The following is a 20,982-nucleotide window of genomic DNA, read 5'->3' as shown; positions in this document are numbered from 1 at the left end:
TCTGATTTCAGTTCAGGTCATGATCTCACAGCTTGTGAGTTTGAGCCCCACATTGGGCTCAAACAAAAATTGAAGTATGTCTCTTGTAGGCAACATATAGATGGGTCTTGCTTTTTTATGCATTTAGTCACCCTATGTCATTTTTTTTAATATTAAAAAAAATTTTTTAATGTTTACTCACTTTTTGAGAGAGAGACACACAGCATGAGCCGGGGAGAGGCAGAGAGAGAGGGAGACACAGAATCCAAAGCAGGCTCCAGGTTCTGAGCTGTCAGTACAGAGCCCAATGGGGGGCTCGAACTCATGAACTGTGAGATCATGACCTGAGCCGAAGTCAGCTGCTTAACTGACTGAGCTACCGAGGCATCCCCACCCTATGTCTTTTGATTAGAACATTTAGTCCATTTACAGTTAAAGTGATTATTGCTAGGTGTGTACTTATTGCCATTTGTTACATGTTTTACCTGTTGGTTTTGTAGTCCTTCTCTGTTTCTTACTCCTTCTCTTTCTCTCTTCCCTTGTGGTTTGATGGATTTCTTAAGTGATATGCTTGGATTCCTTTCTCCTTATATTTTGTGTATCTATTACAGGATTTTGATTTGTAGCTACCATTAGGTTCATATATAGTATCTTATGTGCATAGCAGTCTGTGTTACGTTGATGGTCACTTAAGTTTGAACCCATTCTAAAATCATTAAATTTTTACCTTCCACCCCATTTTATGTATATGATACCATGCTTTACATCATTTTGTTTTGTGAATCCCTTGACTAATTTTTATAGCTACATTGATTTTGCTGCTTTTGTGCTTTAACCTCCATACTGGTTTTATAAGTGATTAACCTACTTTTATTATATGTTCGCATTTACCTATGAAGTTTTTTCCTTTCATAATTTTCTTACTCCTGATTATGGCCTTTCTTTTCACTCGAAGAATTCCCTTTAGTGTTTCATATAAGGCTGGTTTAGTGGTATTGAAGTCCTTTAACTTTTGTTTGTCTGGGAAACTCTTTTAAATCTCCTATTCTGGGGGTGCCTGGGTGGTTCAGTCGGTTGAGTGTTTGACTTTGGCTCAGGTCATGATCTCGTGTTTGTGGGTTTGAGCCCCGTGTCACGCTCTGTGCTGACAACTCAGAGCCTGGAGCCTATTTCAGATTCTGCGTCTCCCTCTCTCTCTGCCCCTCCTCTGCTTGTGCTCTGTCTCTCTCTTGTCTCTCAAAAATAAATAAATGTTAAAAAAATTAAAAATTAAAAAAATCTCCTTCTATTCTGAATGATAGGCTTGCCAGGTAGAGTATTGTTGGTTGCAGGTTTTTCCTTTCAGCACGTTGAATAGATCATGCCAGTCCCTTCTGGCCTACAAAGTTTCTGCTGAACAATCCGCTGATAGCCTTATGGAATTTCCCTTGTATATAACTGTGTACTTTTCTCTTGTTGATTTTAAAATTCTCTCTTTATCACTATTTGCCATTTTAATTATTGTGTGTCTTGGTGTGGACCTGAGAGTTAATTTTGTTTGGGGCTGTCTGTGCTTCCTGGATCTGGATATCTGTTTCCTTCCCCAAATTTGGGAGGTTTTCAACTATTATATCTTCAAATAAATTTTCTGCCCCTTCTTTCTTGCTTATCCTTCTGGGATCCCTGTAATGCAAACATTATCACACTTGATGTCTCTGAGTTCCTTTAACTCTTTGTCATTTTTTTTTTTATTTGTTTTGTTGTTCAGGTTGTTCCTTTCCATTACCCTGTCTTCCAGATCACTGATCCACTCTTCTCTGTCCTCCAATCTGCTGTTGATCCCATCTATTTGTATTTTTTATTTCAGTTATTGAGTTCTTCATCTCTGATTGGTTCTTTTTGTATTTTTATCTCTTTGTTGTAGGTCTCACTGAGATCTTCCATTTATTTTTTTAAGTCCAGTCAGTCTTTATGATCATTACCTTGAATTCTTTATCAGGCATATTGCTTTTCACAGTTTCATTTGGCTTTTTGCTGTGGCTTTGTCCTGTTTTTTCATTTGGGGCATATTCCTCTGTCTCATTTTGTCTAACTCTCTGTTTCTATGTATTAAGAAAGCCAGCTACATCTCCTGATCTTGAAAGTAGTGGCTTTATTAAGAAAAAGTGGTGCCCTGTAGTGCAATGCCCCTGTTCACCAGAATCAGGCCCTTTAGTGGTGTCTCCTATGTGGGTCGCATATGCGCTACTGAACTGCATCTGCCTTCAGTCCAGTCACTGCAATGACTCATGTTGCCTCTTGTAAGCTCACTGGGCAGGGTTTGATCCCTGTGCTGTTAAGGGGCAAGTCTGGGGCTTCTGGTGGCTTGTAGTCGGGTGGTGTCAGTAGGCAAATCAGATGCCTGCCCCTAGCCTGTCTGCCAGGGCTGCAGTCACACCAAACTGTAAGGCACTCTCCCTTTATTGTCCTCCGAGAGGCTTTAATTGATTCAGTCAGACCAGATGCCTGACCCCAGTCTGTTGGAGCTGCAGTTGCACTAACCTATAAGGTGCTCTTTTGCCTTGTCCCCTGAGAGGCTTCATTGGTGGGTAGAGCCAGCAGTCAGACAATACAATAAAAAAAAAAATACATGGAGAAAAATTAAAATGCAAACACAGTGGTCCAAAATCTTTAACATGCAACAAAAACTGTTCTACAAGGAAAGATTAAAGAAATACAAGCCTACCTCGAGAAACAAGAAAAATCTCAAATAAACAACCTAACTTTATACTTAAAGGAACTAGAAAAAGAACAAACAAAGCCCAAATCCAGTAGAAGGAAAGAACTAATACAAAAGAAACAAATGAAATAGAGACTTAAAATCAATAGAAATAATCAATGAAACCAGGAGCTGGTTCATTGAAAAGAAGAACAAACTTGAAGAACCATTAGCCAGACTTATCAAGGAAAAGAGGATCCAAATAAACAAATTCAGAAAGGAAGGAAAATCACAACCAATACCACAGAAATATAAAGGATTATAAGAGAATATTATAAAAAGTATATGTCAACAAATTGGACAACCTCGAAGAAATGGATAAATTCCCAGAAACATATTACATTCTAAACTGAATCAGGAATAAATAGAAAATTTGATCATACTGATTACTAACAATGAAATTAAATCAATAAAAAAAAAAAACTCTCAGCAAATAAAATTCCAGGACCAGATGGCTTCACAGGTGAATTCTATGAAGCACTTAAAGAAGAGTTAATACCTATGCTTCTCAAACTATTCCAAAAAATAGAAGAGGAAGGAATGCTTCCAAATTTATTCTATAAGGCCAGAATTGCTATGACCCTCAAACCATATAAAAACACTACCAAAGGGGCACCTGGGTGGCTCAGGTCAGGTCATGATCTCATGGTTTGTGACTTCGAGCCCCGCATCAGGCTCTGTGCTGACAGCTCAGAGCCTGGAGCCTACTTCGGATTCTGTGTCTCCCTCTCTCTCTGCCCTCCCCCACTCATGCTCTATCTCTCTCTGTCTCAGAAATAAATAAACATTAAAAAAAATAAAAAAAACACTACCAAAAAAGGAAAGCTACAGGCCAATATCTCTGATGAACACAGATGCAAAAATCTTCAACAAAATATTAGCAAACCAAATCCAACAATACATTTAAACATAATTCAATCAAGTGGGATTTATTTGTAGAATGCAATGATGGCTCAATATTTACAAATCAATCCAGGTAATATATCACATTAACAAAAGAAAGGATAGAAGGCATGTGATCATCTCAGTAGATGCAGAAGAACCGTGATAAATCACAACATCCATTCATAACAAAAACTTTCTGCAAAGTAGGTTAGAAGGAACATACCTCAACATAATGAAGGGCATATATGAAAAACCCAAGCTAAACATCATACTAAATGAGCATGGGGCACTGAGAATCAGACAAGAAAAAAGGAATAAAAGGTAAGGTAAGGAAGAAGATGCATTTGCAGATGACATGATGCTATATGTAGAAAACCCTAAAGACCTCATCAAAAAGCCATTAGAACTGGTAAATAAATTCAGCAATGTTGCAGTATACAAAATTAATATACAGAAATTGGTTGCATTTCTATACAGTATTAATGGAGTATCAGAAAGATAAATTAAGAGAGCAATTCCATTTACAGTTGCACCAAAAAGCAGTAAACCTAACCAAGGAGGTATAATACCTATACTCTGAAAACTATAAAACATTGATGGAAGGAATTGAAGTGGATACAAACAAATGGAAAGATATTCCATGGTCATGGATTGGAGGAACCAATATTGTTAAAATGTCCATACTTCCCAAAGCTATGTACACATTTAATGCAATCCCCATCAAAACACCAACAACACTTTTCACAGAACTAGAACAAATAATTGTGAAATTTGTATGGAACCACAAAAGATACTGGATAGCCAAAGCAATCTTGAAAAGCAAAGCTGGAGGCATCACAATTCAAGTTATATTACAAAGCTGTAGTACTCAAAACACTATGATACTGGCACAAAAATAGACACACAGATCACTGGAACAAAATAGCTCAGAAACAAAACCACATTTATAGGATTAATTAATCCATGGCAAAGGAGGCAAGAATATACAATGGAGAAAAGACAGTCTCTTCAACAAATGGTGCTGGGACAACTGGATAGCTACTTGCAAAAAAATGAAGCTGGACCACTTTTTTACACCACATACAAAAATAAACTAAAAATGGGTTGAAGGCGTAAATGTGAACCCTGAAACCATAAAACTCTTAGAAGAAAATATAAGCAGTAATTTAGTTGATATTGGCTGGAGAAACATTTTTCTAGATATGTCTCCTCAGGCAAGGGAAATAAAAGCAAAATTAAAATATTGGCACTACACCAAAATAAAATTTTTGCACAGCAAAAGAAACCATCAACAAAACAGAAAGGCAACCTACTGAGTAGGAGAAGGTATTTGCAAATGATATATTCAATAAGGGGTTAATATTTAAAATATACAAGGAACTTACAGAAGTCAACACCAGGCAACAAAAAATGAACCCTATAATCTGATTAAAAATGGGCAGAGGACCTAAATAGACATTTTCCAAAGAAGAAGACATACAGATGGCCAACAGACACATAAAAAGATGCTCAGCACCACTAATCATCAGGGAACTGAAAATCAAAACCACACTGAGATATTATGTTATACCTGTCAGAATGGCTAAAACTAAAACACAAGAAATAACAAGTATTGGAGATAGATAAGATATGGAGAAAAAGGAACCCTTGTGCATTGTTGGTGGGGATGCAAATTCGTACAGCCACTATGGAAAACAATATGGAGGTTCCTCATATAATTAAAATCAGAATTACCATATGATCCTGGGTGTTTACCCAAAGAAAATGGAAACACTAATTCAAACAGATGTATGCACCCCTGTGTTTACTGCAGCCAAATCATGGAAGAAACCCAAGTGTCTATTGATAGATGAATGGATAAAGAAGAAATGATACACACACACACACACACACACACACACACACACACACACACACACTGTAACAGTTACTTAGCCATAAAAGAATGAAATCTTGTCATTTGCAACATGGATGATCCTAGAGGGCATAATGCTAAGTGAAATAAGTCAGTCAGAGAAAGACAAATACCATATGTTTTCACATGCAGAATTTAAAAAACAAAACAAATGAACAAAGAAAAAAGAAACCAAAAACCATCCTCTTAAATGCAGAGAGCAAACTGGTGGTTGCTGAAGAGGAGATGGTTGGTGGATGGGTGAAATAGATAAAGGGAATTAAAAGTACTTACTTTGATGAGCACTGAGTAATGCATAGAGTCATTGAATCATTATATTGTACACATTAAACTAATACAACATTATGTGTTAATTATGCTTAAAAAACCAAATAACTCCTACAAGTCATTATGAAAAAACCAGGTAGCCCAATAGAAAATGGGCAGAAGATCGGGTCATGATCTTAACAGTTCCTGAGTTCGAGCCCCACATCAGGCTCACTGCTTTCAGCCTGTCAGCATGGAGCCCACTTCGGATCCTCTGTCTCCCTCTCTCTGCCCCTCCCATGTTTGTGCTCACCCAAAAATAAATAAATATTTAAAAAAAAAAGAAAGAAAATGGGCAGAAGATTTAAATAGGCACCTCATAAAAGAGAGTATCTACAAAGCCTAAAAAAATATCCGACCACTTGCTCCAACTTGTTTTCCTCATTAGTAACGAGGGAAATGCAACAGGAAACCACAGTAAGGTACCAACACCATCCCGACTAGTGGTGTTGATGTTTGATAGTGGGAATTCTTTTAAGCTACTGGTGGGGATATAAATTAGTACAACCGTTTTTGGAAAAGTGTGGCACTGTCTAGTACAGACAAAGTTATACCTATCTTCTGACCCAGCAGCTTCACTCCTAGGCTTGCACCCTGGAGCAGTGGTTCTCAAAGAGTGGTCCATGGACACCTGAAGGTCCCTGGTTATCTTAAAGGTCTATGAGGACAAAACTATTTTTATAATAAAACTAATATGCTATTTGTCTTTTTCAGTGTGTTAACATCTGCACTGATGGAGCAAAAGCAGTGGTGGAGAAAAGGCTGGAGGCTTAGCACAAATTAAGGCAGTGGTACCAAACTGTACCGGTAGTTACTGTATTCTACAATACCACTTACCAAGAAAAATGACAGTTTCACTGAAGAATATCTTTAAAAATTTTTTTTCTAGTGTTTGTTTATTTTTGAGACAGAGCATGGGCAGGGGAGGGGCAGAGAGAGAGGGAGACACAGAATCCGAAGCAGGCCCCAGGCTCTGAGCTGTCCGCACAGAGCCCGACACAGGGCTTGAACTCACAGCTGTGAGATCATCACCTGAGCTGAAATCAGACGCTTAACTGACTGAGCCACCCAGGAGCCCCAAGAATATCTTTAAAACAATAAAATCAATAAATGAAGTAGTGACAATTAATTGTATTAAATCATAAGTAATTGTACCTTAAATACATCTTTTTCTGATAACATCAGTAGCAATATTAACAAATGCGAAATTTCTGATATAAGGAAATGTGTTAACATTTGGAAAATCTGTGTAACTCAGTGAACCAATATTTACCAAATGACCAATGCATGATATTAAAAAGTCATGCATAGGTGAAAGTTTCATTCAGAGTTAGAGACCAGATTTAATGAACAGAGTACATAGTTCACTGATGTGATTTCAGATTCTACATTGCAACTAACCTTTGAGAAACTACCAGTGTTAAATAGAAGAGATGATGGTAAGCATCTTTTTATTTTTCCTTATTTCAGAGAGAAAGCTTTCAGTGTTTCTATTTAGAATGATGTTGGCTATAGATTTTCTGTAGATAACTTTGAAATGATTTTAAAGTTCCCTTTTTTTCAAGTTTGATGAAATTTAAAATTAAGTGTACATACTGATTTTTTTGTTACTATTTTCCTCTTCTGAATATACTGAAGTAGTCATATGGTTTTTCACCTTTACTAATATGACAGATTTATTTATGTATTTATGTATTTATGTATTTATTTATTAAAGTTTTAAATGTTTATTTATTATTGAGAGTGAGAGAGAGAGAGGGACGGGGGAGGGGCAGAGAGAGAGGGAGACCCAGAATCAGAAGCAGGCTCCAGGCTCTGAGCTGTCAGAACAGGGCCCCATGTGGGGCTCGAACTCATAAACTGTGAGATCATGACCTGAGCTGAAGTCAGACGCTTAACTGACTGAGCCACCTAGACTCTCCTATATTGATTTATTTTTTAATGTTAAACCAATTTTGTATTCTAGGATAAATCCAATTTGTTATATATATATATATTATCCTTTTGTATTGCTGGATTCAGTTTGCTAATATTTTGTTTCAGATTTTTCAGTTAATATCCGTAGATCAAATTAGCCTGTGATTATTTATATTTTGTCATAATGCCCATGAGTTTAGTACCTTATTACGGGTTTGAGAATTCTCTCTTTTATTTTATGTTTATATAATATTAGAATACTCTTTTCCTTAAAATATTGGTAGAACTCACATTAAAGCCTCCTGGTCCTAGAGTTTTCTTTAAGGATTTTCTATGATTGATTCAATTTTTTAATGGTTATAGGAGTTTTCAGGTTTTTCAGCTGTTGTAGGCTTTGCTAATTTTTCCCCTAGAAAATTAGTCCATAGAGCTTATTACATTTTCAAATGTATCAGCATTACATCATTCATTATATCCTTTTGTGATTTTATTCAGTGTCTGCAACCTCTGGAGTAGTATGCTCCTTTCCAATCTTGATAGTTTTTTTGTGTGTATGTATCCATCCTGTCTGTCTGTCTGTCTCTCTTATAGTCTCATGAAAGATTTGACAACTTTATTAGCCTTCTCAAAGAACCAAGGATTGGCTTAATTACTCCTTTTTTAAAAAACTTTTTAAAATGTTTTTATTTATTTTCAAGACAGAGAGAGACAGAGCATGAGCAGAGGAGGGGCAGAGAGAGAGGGAGACACAGAATCCAAAGCAGGCTCCAAGCTGTGAGCTGTCAGCACAGAGCCCGATGCGGGGCTTGAAAACACAGACTGTGAGATCGTGACCTGAGCTGAAGTCGAATGTTCAACCGCCTGAGCCACCCACATGCCCCTTAATTATTCCTATTACATGTTTTTTCTATTTCATGTATTTTTGTTCTTATTATTTCTTTTCTACTACTTTCTGTTTATTTCTAATATCCTGAGGTGGTTGCTTATCTTATTAAATTTTGGCCTTTTTTCTTTCTCTTCTTTTTTCTTTTTTGCCTTTTCCCCCCTAATATATCACATTTAAGGCTATAAATCAGCCCTCTAAGTACTTTTTAGCTGTATCCTACATGTTTTCAATAGGTGTGAGTTTATTATTCAATAGAAAACAATTTTTTAAATTTCCATTATGAGTAAATTTACAAGTACATGGGGATGTTCTGTTTATCTTTTTATTATTTATTTATAGTTTGATCCTCTGTGTTATGTCCATCCTTGTTTTAATGATCTCATGAGTCCATTTTTGAAATGTTGTGTGTGGACTTTGGAGTATTTGTTTTGCAGTTGTTTAATGTAATATATATATCTCAGCTAGGTCAACTGTATTAAGCATCATTGTTTGAATCATCTATTAAGTAATTTTTCTTTATTTTTAATGTTTATTTATTTTTGAGAGAGAGAGAGAGAGTGTGTGTGAGTGGGGGAGGGGCAGAGAGAGAGAGGGAGACACAGAATCCAAAGCAGGCTCCCAGCTATGAGCTGTCAGCACAGAGCCCGACTCTCAAACAATGAGATCATGACCTGAGCTGAAGTCAGATGCTTAACCGACTGAGCCACCTATGTGTCCCTATTAGGTAGTTTTTCTTGTCTTATTCTATCTATTATTTTTAAGTTTCCCATATAATTGTGGGTTTGTCTATTTCTCCTTATAGTTCTGATTTTCTCTTACATAGTTTGAGGATGTTGGTAGGTATATATAAATTTTAAATATAAGTGAAAATTGAAATTGTATTGTTAAGGGACTGTCTTTATCTTAGTAAATTTTTACTGTTGTAAAATATATATAACATTAACTTTGCCATTTTAACCATTTCTAAGTATACAATTCAGTGGCGTTAATTATATTCACCATATTGTGCAACCATAATCGCTATATAGTTACAAAACATTTCCATTACCCCAAATAGAAACTGTAACCATTAGGCAAAAATTCCCCATGTTCCCTTCCTCCCAGCCTGACAAATCTACTTTCTGTCTCTATGAATTTGCCTGTTCTAGATATTTCATGTTAGTGAAATCATACAATATTTGTCATTTTATTTCTGGCTTATTTCAACTTAGCATATGTTTTCAAGGTTCACCCATATATGTGTGGCATATATATCAGAACTCCATTCCTTTTTATGGCTAAATAATACTCCATTATATGTATACACTGCATTTTGTTTAGCCATTGATTTGTTGAATAGTAGGGTTGTTTCCACCTTCTGGCTGATGTGAACAATGAACATAGTGTAAAAGTATCTTTTGAGTCCCTGCTTTCCATTTTTTTAGCTATATGCCTCAGAGTGGAATTGCTGGGTCATATAGTAATTCTGTGTTTGTCTTTTTGAGTAATAGCCAAATTGCTTTCAATAATGCTTTTTTTTTGCCTTAAAATCTGTTGAGAGTACTAGTGATATAAGAATGCTGGCTCTTTTCTGTTTGTATTTGCAGAGTATATGTATTTCTATGTCACCTGTTTGTATATTAGTTTTTTTTTATTCAGTCTGAAAACCTCTGTTTTATAACTGACACATTTTATCCATTTATGTTTTATTGCATTAATTAGTATTAATAACTATTATCTTAAATTTTTTTAATGTTTGTTTATTTTTGAGAGAGAAAGAGAGACAGAGCATGAATGGGGGAGAGGCAGAGAGAGAGGGAGACATGGAATCCAAAGCAGTCTCCAGGCTCTGAGCTGTCTGTACAGAGCCGGACGTGAGGCTCGAACCCGCGGACCGTGAGATCATGACCTGAGCCAAAGCTGAACACTTAACCGACTGAGCCACCCAGGTGCCCCAATAACTACTATATTTTAAATTAACCACAAATGCTTTGCTTTCTCTTTGTCTCACTTGTTCTATTATTCTTTTTCTCTTCTTTGTTTTGAATTGATGATTTTTTTAATCATTCCATTTTCTCCCCTCTACCAATCAATTTATTGGCCACATTCTTTGTCTATTTTTTTAGCAGCTAGCTAAATGACCCATCAATTCAAGTTAGCCAATAATGCTGTTTTTGTGCTAGATACTGCAAAGACACTAACTCTATTCTCTTCCTAGTTTGCATGCTTTTACTTTTGTTAATATAACTCTTCATCTTTATTTCTTTAAAAATTTTTAATGTTTATTTATTTTTGAGAGAGAGAGAGAGAGAGAGAGAGAGAGAGAGAGGGCACAAGCAAGGGAGGGACAGAGAGAGGGAGACACAGAATTGGAAGCAGGCTCCAGGCTCTGAGGTGTCAGCACACAGCCTGATGTGGTGCTCGAACCCATGAACCGTGAGATCATGACCTGAGCCAAAGTGGGACGCATAACCGACTGAGCCACCCAGGTATCCCTAACTTCTTAGTTTTCAATCTAAGACATTATTAATGTTGTATTATGTGTAACATTGCATTATATAGATTTATCTACATATTTACCACTTTCTTTATTCTTCATTCTTTCTTTCATTTCAGAGCTTCCATCTGAGATCATGTTCTTTCTTCCAGAATGATATCATTCAGAATTCCCTTTTTGGAGGGTCTGAATAGTAGCAAACTAACTCTCTGTGTTCTAATTGATTTTTAAATGTTTATATTGTGTTCTCATTTTTTTTTAACGTTTATTTATTTTTGAGACAGAGAGAGACAGAGCATGAACAGGGGAGGGTCAGAGAGAGAGGGAGACACAGAATCTGAAACAGGCTCCAGGCTCTGAGCAGTCAGCACAGAGCCTGACGCGGGGCTCAAACTCAGGGACCGTGAGATCGTGACCTGAGCCGAAGTCGGACGCTCAACCGACTGAGCCACCCAGGTGCCCCTGTGTTCTCATTCTTGAAAGATGTTTTCACTAAGAACAAAATAATAGGTTAATAGGTATTTTCCTTCACCCCATGGACGATATGTATTGTCATCTGCTTTCCATTGATTCTATTGAGAAGTCAGTTGTCAGTCTAGCTGCTTGTTGCTTTGACAGTGATCTCCACCCATACCCTACCCAGTCTCCACCCTACCTCCAATTCCCCACCCACCCCTGCTCTGGCTATTCATTAGTTTTATGGTGAGGAGTCTTGGTTTGAAGTTTTCTCATTTCTCATTTCTCAAAGTTATTTCATTCTTTCCTCCTTGCTTCCCTCCCTGCTTTCTTTCCTTCCCTCCCTCCCTCCTTCCTTTTCTCCTTCCTTTCCTCTCGTCCCCTTCCTCCTCTCCCTTCCCCTCCCTTGCCTTCCCTCCCCTTCCCTCCCCTTCCCTCCCCTTCCCTCCCCTTCCCTTCCCTCGCCTTGCCTTGCCTCGCCTTCCCTTCCCCTCTCTTTTCCTGTATAGGATGTATTTAGCTTTTTGAGTGTGTGAATTGATACCATTTATTAGCTCTGAAAAAGTATGAACCATTATTTCTTCAAATCTTATCTCTGCCATGTCATCTCTTTCCTCTCCTTCTAGAACTAATTAAATGTACCCTAAACTTTTTTATTCTCTTTTCCATAAATCTTATTTTTAAGTTTATTTTTATTTATGTTGAGAGAGAGAAAGAGAGAGAGAGAGAGAGAGAGAGAGAGAGAGAGAGAATCCCAAACAGGCTCTGCAGCAGTGGCACAGACCCAGACACAGGGCTTAAACCCATGAACTGTGAGATCATGATCTGAACCAAAACCGAGAGTCAGATGCTTAACCGGCTGAGCCACCAGGCACCCCTGCATAAATCTTAATCTCTTTTTGATATATTCCATTTCTTTGCATTTCTGTGCTGCCTTCTGTAAAATCTTATGACTTAAACTTCCTGTTCTCTAATTCTCTTTTCATTTATGTCCAATATGCTGTTAAACCACTGGTTTTTGTTTTGTTTTTAATTTCAGTAGTTGTGATTTTCATTTCTAGAAATTTTTTTTGGTTCTTCCTAAAATCTTCTTGGTCACATTTTATAGTTTCCAGTATCCTGAAGATATTTTCAAGTGTACCTTTTATATCTTTAATAACAGAGATATAATTGTTTTTATTTTTTTAAACGTTTATGTATTTATTTATTTTGAGAGAGGAGGGGCAGAGGAGGGGCAGAGAGAAAGAGGGAGAGAGAGAATCCCAAGCAGATTCCAGGTTGTCAGTTTGGAGCCCAATGCCGGCTTGAACCCATGAACTGTGAGATCATTACCGGAGCCAAATCAAGAGTTGGATGCTTAATTGACTGAACCATCCAGGCTTCCCAGATATAATTGTTTTTTTAATCTATGTCTGATAATTCCAGTGTCTGAAGTCTTTTTCGCTCTATTTCTACTATTGTTTCTTTTAACTTTTATACATGGTGCTTGTTTATTCATGTGCTTAGTTGTTTTTTACTGTGTGCTGCTCATTGACCTTGAAAATTATTTATGTAAATACTTTGAGGCCGAGGAGGAAGATGACTTCTCAAAATGGGTTTGTATTTGTCACATTCAATCCCTATGGGCTTCACCAGTATACAATTCAAGTTGGCAGAATTGGGGAAAACATAGCCTGTGAATTCCTAGTTCCACTGGTGCATTTCCTTTTGTACTTTACACCTTAGCAGATAGAGGCTCAAATTCGCTGGATTAGCAAATGCTCTCAGGGAAAAAGTAGCTTGTACTCAGTATAATTTAGATTTGAACAAACTGAGGGTTGCTGGAGGGGAAGTCTATGGCAGGTGGGGGGAGTGGCACAGAGGGGATGGACTAATTGGGTAACGGAAATTAAGGAGGGCACTCGTTGGGATGAACACTGGGTGTTATACATAAGTATGAATCACTAAAGTCTACTCCTGAAACTAATAAACTATATGTTAATGAACTAGAATCTAAATAAAAATTTGAAACATTAAAAAAATATTTTAGAGTTGCATTCCCATACGCCAACAATGAAGCAACAGAAAGAGAAATCAAGGAATCGATCCCATTTACAATTGCACCAAAAACCATAAAATACCTAGGAATAAATATAACCAAAGAGGTGAAAATCTATACACTGAAAACTATAGAAAGCTTATGAGAGAAATTGAAGAAGACACACACACAAAAAATGGGAAAAGATTCCATGCTCATGGATAGGAAGATCAAATATTGTTAAAATGTCAACACTACCCAAAGCAATCTACACATTCAGTGCAATCCCTATCAGAATAATACCAGCATTCTTCACAGAGCCAGAACAAACAATCCTAAAATTTGTATGGAACCACAAAAGACCCCGAATAGCCAAAGCAATTTTGGAAAAGAAAACCAAAGCAGGAGGCATCACAATCACAGTCTTCAAGCTGTATTACAAAGCTGTAATCATCAAGACAGTACGGTACTGGCACAAAAGCAGACACTCAGGTCAATGGAACAGAATAGAGAACCCAGAAATGGACCCACAAACGTATGGCCTACTAATCTTTGACAAAGCAGGAAAGAATATCCAATAGAATAAAGACAGTCTCTTCAGCAAGTGATGCTGGGAAAACTGGACAGCGACATGCAGAAAAATGAGCCTGGACCACTTTGTTACACCAGACACAAAAATAAACTCAAAATGGATGAAAGACCTAAACATAAGACAGGAAGCCATCAAAATCCTCGAGGAGGAAGCAGGCAACAACCTCTTTGACCTTGGCCGCAGCAACTTCTAACTCAACACGTCTCCAGAGGCAAGGGAAACAAAAGCAAAAATGAACTACTGGGACCTCATCAAAATAAAAGTTTCTGCACAGCGAAGGAAATAATCAGCAAAACTAAAAGGCAACCAACAGAATGGGAGAAGATATTTGCAAACGACATATAGATAAGGGGTTAGTACCCCAAATCTATAGAGAACTTATCAAAGTCAACACCCAAAAAACAAATAATCCAGTGAAGAAGTGGGCAAGAGACAGGAATAGACACTTCTCCAAAGAAGACATCCAGATGGCCAATTGACACATGAAAAAATGCTCAACATCACTCATCATCAGGGAAATACACATCAAAACCACAATGAGATTCTGACTCACACCTGTCTGAGTCTCACACCTGTCAGAATGGCTAACATTGACAACTCAGGCAACAGCAGATGTGGTGAGGATGTGGAGAAAGAGGATCTCTCTTGCACTGCCAGTGGGAATGCAAAGTGGTGGAGCCACTCTGGAAAACAGTATGGAGGTTCCTCAAAATATTAAAAATAGAACTACCCTGCAACCCAGCAATTACACTACTAGCTATTTATCCAAGGGATACAGGTATGCTGTTTCAAAGGGGCACATGCACCCCCATGTTTATAGCAGCACTATCAACAATAGCCAAAGTATGGAAAGAGCCCAAATATCCATTGATGGATGAATGGATAAAGGAGATGTGGTATATATATATATACAATGGAGTATTACTCGGCAATCAAAAAGAATGAAATCTTGCCATTTGCAACCACGTGGATGGAACTGGAGGGTATTATGCTAAGCGAAATTAGTCAGCCAGAGAAAGACAAAATCATATGACTTCACTCATACGAGGACTTTAAGAGACAAAACTGGTGAACATAAGAGAAGGGAAGCAAAAATAATATAAAAACAGGGAGGGGACAAAAGCATAAGAGACTCTTAAATATGGAGAACAAACAGAGGGTTATGGGAGGGGTTGTGGGAGGGGGGATGGGCTAAATGGGTAAGGGGCATTAAGGAATCTAGTTCTGAAATCATTGCTGGACTATATGCTAACTAACTTGGATGTAAATTTAAAAATAAATAAAAGTTAAAAAAGATTTCAATTGTGTTTTGATACTTTTATATAAGTGTATTTAAAATAATTTTAATACTTAAATAATATTTTATATTATTTTATATATAATATATATCTTATATATATATTTATATGTTATCTTTATATTCAATCCAGCATTTTTAGTTGTCAGTTTCTGTAGTCGAGCGTCTGGAGTAAGCTGGTCCCAAGACTGGCCTGTGGACTGGCGTCCACTGAGGTCTCACAGGGGTATCTCTGGTTTTCTGGTGTTATCTGTTACTCAAATCAAAGTGGAGTATTTCATAGGATGGTCATTTTTCTCCACTTGGTCAGGAGTTGGTGGTATACCTCAGCTACCACTGGCCCACCATGGTTCTCATCAGCACCAGCACCAGCACCACAGACTTCTTTGAATCTCTCCAAGTCCTTTACTCATTGTCTTCATTTCTACTTCTGCAATGGGTCACCTTGACCACCCTCATGGCTGAACTAGTGTCTCTCCACTCAGCCATGTTCTATGTCCTCTATAGGAGTTGCAGGAAGCCGCGGTCCCTTCCCCACCACACAGGAACTAATGGAGCTCAAACTGGGCCCTCTTTGTACCCTCTGTTCTGCTCTTTCCTCCTCTGGGCCCACCCCTTGTGCTGCTGGCTCAATGTCATATCCTAGTTCTGTCCGAGAACAGCAAGCTCAATGGTCTAGTCATCATAGGTGCACAGTAGTCTTAACTGTGCTAAAGAAGAAACTCCATGATCTGGTCTGCCAGGTTTAATCCTTGATATATCAATGCTAGGAAAAGGAATGTGGACAATTTCTTCTCTTTCACCTTTTTGTCTGGCTTCCTAATTAACTATTTTGATCAAAAATCCTATTTTGGATGCCAGAAGCTGATTTTTAGCCCTCTTTTATTAATTCCAGCTTTAACAATCCTAATCCCACTCTACACACAGCACTCTCAGGCAAATAGAGTCCTCAGGCCAAGTAAGGAAAACGTCATATGCATGAAAATGTAAAAGAAAAAGGCATATTAGTACATTCCATAAATATCCAAGTTACAGATATATACATATATTATTTTCTAATCAAAAGCATTTGTATTATTTGTATTAATAATTTATTATTATTTAAATTTATTGTTGTGTAATAAGTTATGCCAATATTTAGCGGCTTAAGATAATGAACACTTACTATTTCACCATTTCTATAGGTCATAAATTTTGCAAGTGGCTTATCTTGTGATTCTGCTCAGGGTCTCCTAGGAGGTTAAAGACCATATGAAAGAGGGGGTACAATCACCTGAAGGCTTGACTGAGGCTGAACTTCAAAGTTTACTCCCATATTAGCAGGATGCCTCAGTTCCTCATGACATTGTAACTTGGCTTCCCTCAGACCAAGTAAGCGGGGAGATAAGAGAGTGAGCAGGAAGCCACCATGCCTATTATGTCCTAGTCTCTGAAGTCACACACTGCCACTTTTGATTCATTCTATTCATTAGAAATGAGCCACTAAGTCCAGCTCATAACCAAGGAGAAGAGAATTAGGCTCACCCTCTTAAAGGTAGTGTCAAAGAATTTGTGGACATTTTAAACCACCACAGAATTCAAAATCCTTCATTTCCCCCTTCCTGTGTGCCAATGTGCAAAAACCAACCACAAAACAGATTCCTGCATAATAGAGCTCAGGGTCTGGTGTGGACGTGAACATGAAAATAAGCAATTACACACCAAGATATGGGTCCTAGTTTTCTCCCATGTGACATGGCGGACAATAGATGCTTGGGGGACACAAGTCAATGTATGTGAAAATGCTTTTGTATAAGTGTAGTTTAGCAAAAGTGATCAAGAGCTGAGATTCAGCAGGCAAAATGCCTGCATTCAAATTTCAGTTCTGCCACTTACTATCTCTGTGAGCCTGGACCACTAAATCATCTTCTCTGTGCCCCAGTTTCCTCATCAGTAAGATGAGAGAATAACAGTACCTAACTCACAGGGTCTTTGTGAGGATTAAATGAGTTAGCATATGGAAAGGTTTAAAAGATACCTGGAATTGGGGCACCTGGGTGGCTCAGTCGGTTAAGTGTCTGACTTTGGCTCAGGTCATGATCTCACGGACTGTGAGTTCGAGCCCCACGTCATGTTCTGTGCCGACAGCTCAGAGTCTGAAGCCTGTTTCAGATTCTGTGTTTCCCTCTAGCTCTGCTCCTCCTGTGCTCGCATTCTATCAAAAACAAACAAAAAGTTAAAAAAGAAAAAAAAAGGTACCTGAAACATAGCAAGGGCTGGTTATCACAGTTGTAAACTGTGAGCTGCTTCAGGAATGAAAGGTAATGTTAGGGGTGTCTGGGTGGCTCAGTTGGTTAAGTGTCCCACTTCGGCTCAGGTCACGATCTCATGGTGCATAGGTTTGAGCCCCACATCAGGCTCTGTGCTGACAGGTCAGAGCCTGGAGCCTGCTTCGGATTTTGAGTCTCCCTCCCTCTCTGCCCCTCCCCTGCTCATGCTCTGTCTCTGTCTCTCAAAAATAAATAAACGTTAACAAATTTTTTAAAAAAGGAATTAAAGGTAATATTATTCTACTTTCTGAGTCTAAGTACATATCCTTATGCCTGTCTTATTGCAGATGAAATTAACTTTAAAAAATGTTTAAGGATGTATTTGTACTTTTATCTTTTTAAGCATATGACACGTAGTAAGATGACTGTCACTCTTCATCTCTACCCCACCCACTCATTAATCCCACTTCCTTCCCCAGGGGAAACCACATTAACAGTTTCATGAATGTTCTTTCAGAAATGTTTCTACCTGTTTAAAAGCTGGTTTTTTAAAAATACTTTACTATAAATGGAATTGTATTATACGTATCTGCTACTTGCTTTTTTTCCGTGAATAATTTTACTGTTAATAGTTAATAGGCCTTTTCATGTTAATGACCACAGCTTGACATCATTCCTTTTAGTGACCACAGGAAATTTTGTAGGATAGATACTGTCAGTTCTTTAAACATTCTTCTACTGATGACTATCCATGTTGATTCCAACTTTTTATTATTATAAACAATTTTATAATAAACATGAACATTTAAACGGGCTTTCAAAGACTTCATGAATATACATTTTTAAAAAATTAATTTGTTTATTTTAAGAGAGAGAGAGAGAGAGAGAGTGAAAACAGAGGAGGGGCAGAGAGAGGGGGAGAGAAAGAGAATGCCAAGCAGGCTCCATGCTGTCAGCTTTGAGCTCAATGTGGGGCTCGAACCCATGAAACATGAGATCATGACCTGAGCCAAAATTGAGAGTTGGATGCTTACCAGACTGAGCCACCCAGGTGCCCCAAATATACATGTTTTTTATTAAGACCTGTTATACTCATTGGACCTATAAAGTTCTAATGAAAAAGTCTATAGAAATTTAAACCTTTTAGCTTGACATCCAGGAATTTCTCCAGTGTGATCCCAAATTACTTCTTCGTTTTTGTCACTTGGCACTGCTTTTGCACAAACACCACACCTAGACAAATTGTCTTACATGGTATTACTAGAACACACCATACACATTTTTGCCTTCAGGCCTTTGACTAGGAAAGGTCTCCCTACTCCCCTTGGCTTTTCTGTCCTATTCTTCTGTAGTAGGTGACAACGGGGTGGTCTGTCCATCTCACAGAAGTGGATTCCTGGTTTCCTACTTGATTACAATTATTTGGACCAGGAATTGATACCACACCAAAGCTGTGCCAATCACAGTCTCCCTGAAGAACTTGGAATTGGGACCAAAAGTGAGCATCTGTCCACGTAGCCAGAGTTGGGTCACCATGGGAGCTATGGGATGGTTTTTCTGATCCTTGGGGGCAAGAAATGCAGCCAAAGCAGGCTGGTAGAGGCAGAAGAATGAGATGGACTTACAGAGAGGAGATGAAACACAGTCTGGGTATTTTCCCAAATAGCACATGGATCTTCTTCCATCAAAGTACCCAGTTACACTCCTGCCTTGCATTCTGTCAAAACTGAGTTTACTAAAGCTGGTTTTTCCTATTTACAGTCATAAAAGTGGATCCCATTGTAGATTCCTTGAAGGTTGAGCCCTAGTTACTCTGATCTGTGAGGGCCTGAACCTGCATGCCTTGGCCCACTCACTTAAACCATTCATTTTGGCCACTTTGTTTCAAACTCATGAGTATCCAATATTACTATGCAAAGAGGAATTCTAGATGAGGAAGATAAAGATCAGGACTTTTCTTACTTTTTAAATTTTTAACCATTTTGGATGGATCTTTCTAAGGCAGCTGACAAAATTACCTAGCTTATTAAATTGAGTGTATTATTATTTAGTCATTTCTGGATGATTCAAACTAAACATGAAGATCAAATATCTTATTTTATTTTTATTTTGTTTTAATGTTTATTTATTTTGAGACAGAGCATGAGTGGGGGAGGGGCAGAGAGAGAGGAAGAGAAAGAATCCCAAGCAGGCTCCACACTGCCAGCACAGAGCCCGACACAGGGCTTGAACTCACAAACTATGAGATCATGACCTGAGTGAAAATCAAGAGCCAGACACTTAAACTACTGAACCACCCAGATGCCCTGAAGATCAAACATTTTATATGAAGGCATAATTCAGAGAATCTATAGGTTCATCTCAACTAATGAGCACCAGTTACTAAAACAGAATAAAATAAGCCTCCTCTTTGAAGGGAAAAATGAGATGTCAGATATGAGTCCTCCTTTAAGAATGGAAACTTTTTTTTAAGCTTATTTATTTTGAGGGAGACAGCATGCGAGCAGGGGAGGGGCAGAGAGAGAGGGAGAATCTCAAACAGCTCAGCACTGCCAGCACAGAGCCTGATGTGGGGCCTGACCCATGAAACCATGAGATCATGACCTGAGCCGAAATCAAGAGTTGGACGCTCGACTGACTGAGCCACCCAAGTGCCCCAAGAATGGAAACTGTTTTAATTCAAGAAAAACTATGAAGCAAACCACCTAGACCTAAAGATATTTTCAAATTCAGATGCTAGACTGTAAAAATATTTCAGTCTTTGCAGAAGGGAAAGCTAAGTTTATGATTTAGTGAGCTACTCATGGGGCTTAATGATTTATCAGTTAGGTTACCAAATAAGATTTCAGTTTACCGAGTTCAGTTCTCTCCATGTTAAGGAACACTTTTCTCTGTTGCTTTCTCACACTTGTGTGCAGAGATAAAATCTCTCCTGCCATAAATCCCACACTCATTCTTTACCTCTATGTTGGTATGGACATCAAGGTTGGTGCAACAAATTCAATTGTGGTATGCTCTGAAATGGATGTGGCTGGTGTCAGATCAAAAGAGTTTGTGAATTATACTTACTACTAAACTTGGGATGATCTTATTTTGGTTTAGAACTAAGCCCCTTGTTTCCACGTATAAAACCTCCAGTGTAATTTTTGTTTTGTTTTTGGTTGAATAGTTTTTGTTGAAATTAATCATGCTCACATAAGAATGTAGAAGACATAAGTGTATCATCGGAAGGAAGAATAAAAATAATCTAAGAATTCTCTCTAGCACCCC

At 37.9% G+C, this 20,982-nt stretch overlaps 1 long non-coding RNA gene across 1 annotated transcript; it reads right to left on the bottom strand.

Moving 5' to 3' along the window:
* Positions 1–518: 518 nt before the first annotated feature.
* Positions 519–18,823, bottom strand: LOC115521768. The gene is made up of 3 exons (XR_003971165.1): positions 18,814–18,823; positions 9,333–9,342; positions 519–630 (listed from the first exon to the last, which is right to left on the bottom strand). It is a non-coding gene; the product is annotated as an uncharacterized LOC115521768 (long non-coding RNA).
* Between the last annotated feature and the right edge of the window lie 2,159 nt (positions 18,824–20,982).

This window comes from Lynx canadensis, chromosome C1 (assembly GCF_007474595.2).
Source record: "Lynx canadensis isolate LIC74 chromosome C1, mLynCan4.pri.v2, whole genome shotgun sequence".
NCBI lineage: Eukaryota > Metazoa > Chordata > Mammalia > Carnivora > Felidae > Lynx > Lynx canadensis.
This window is presented reverse-complemented; position numbering and strand designations above follow the sequence as displayed.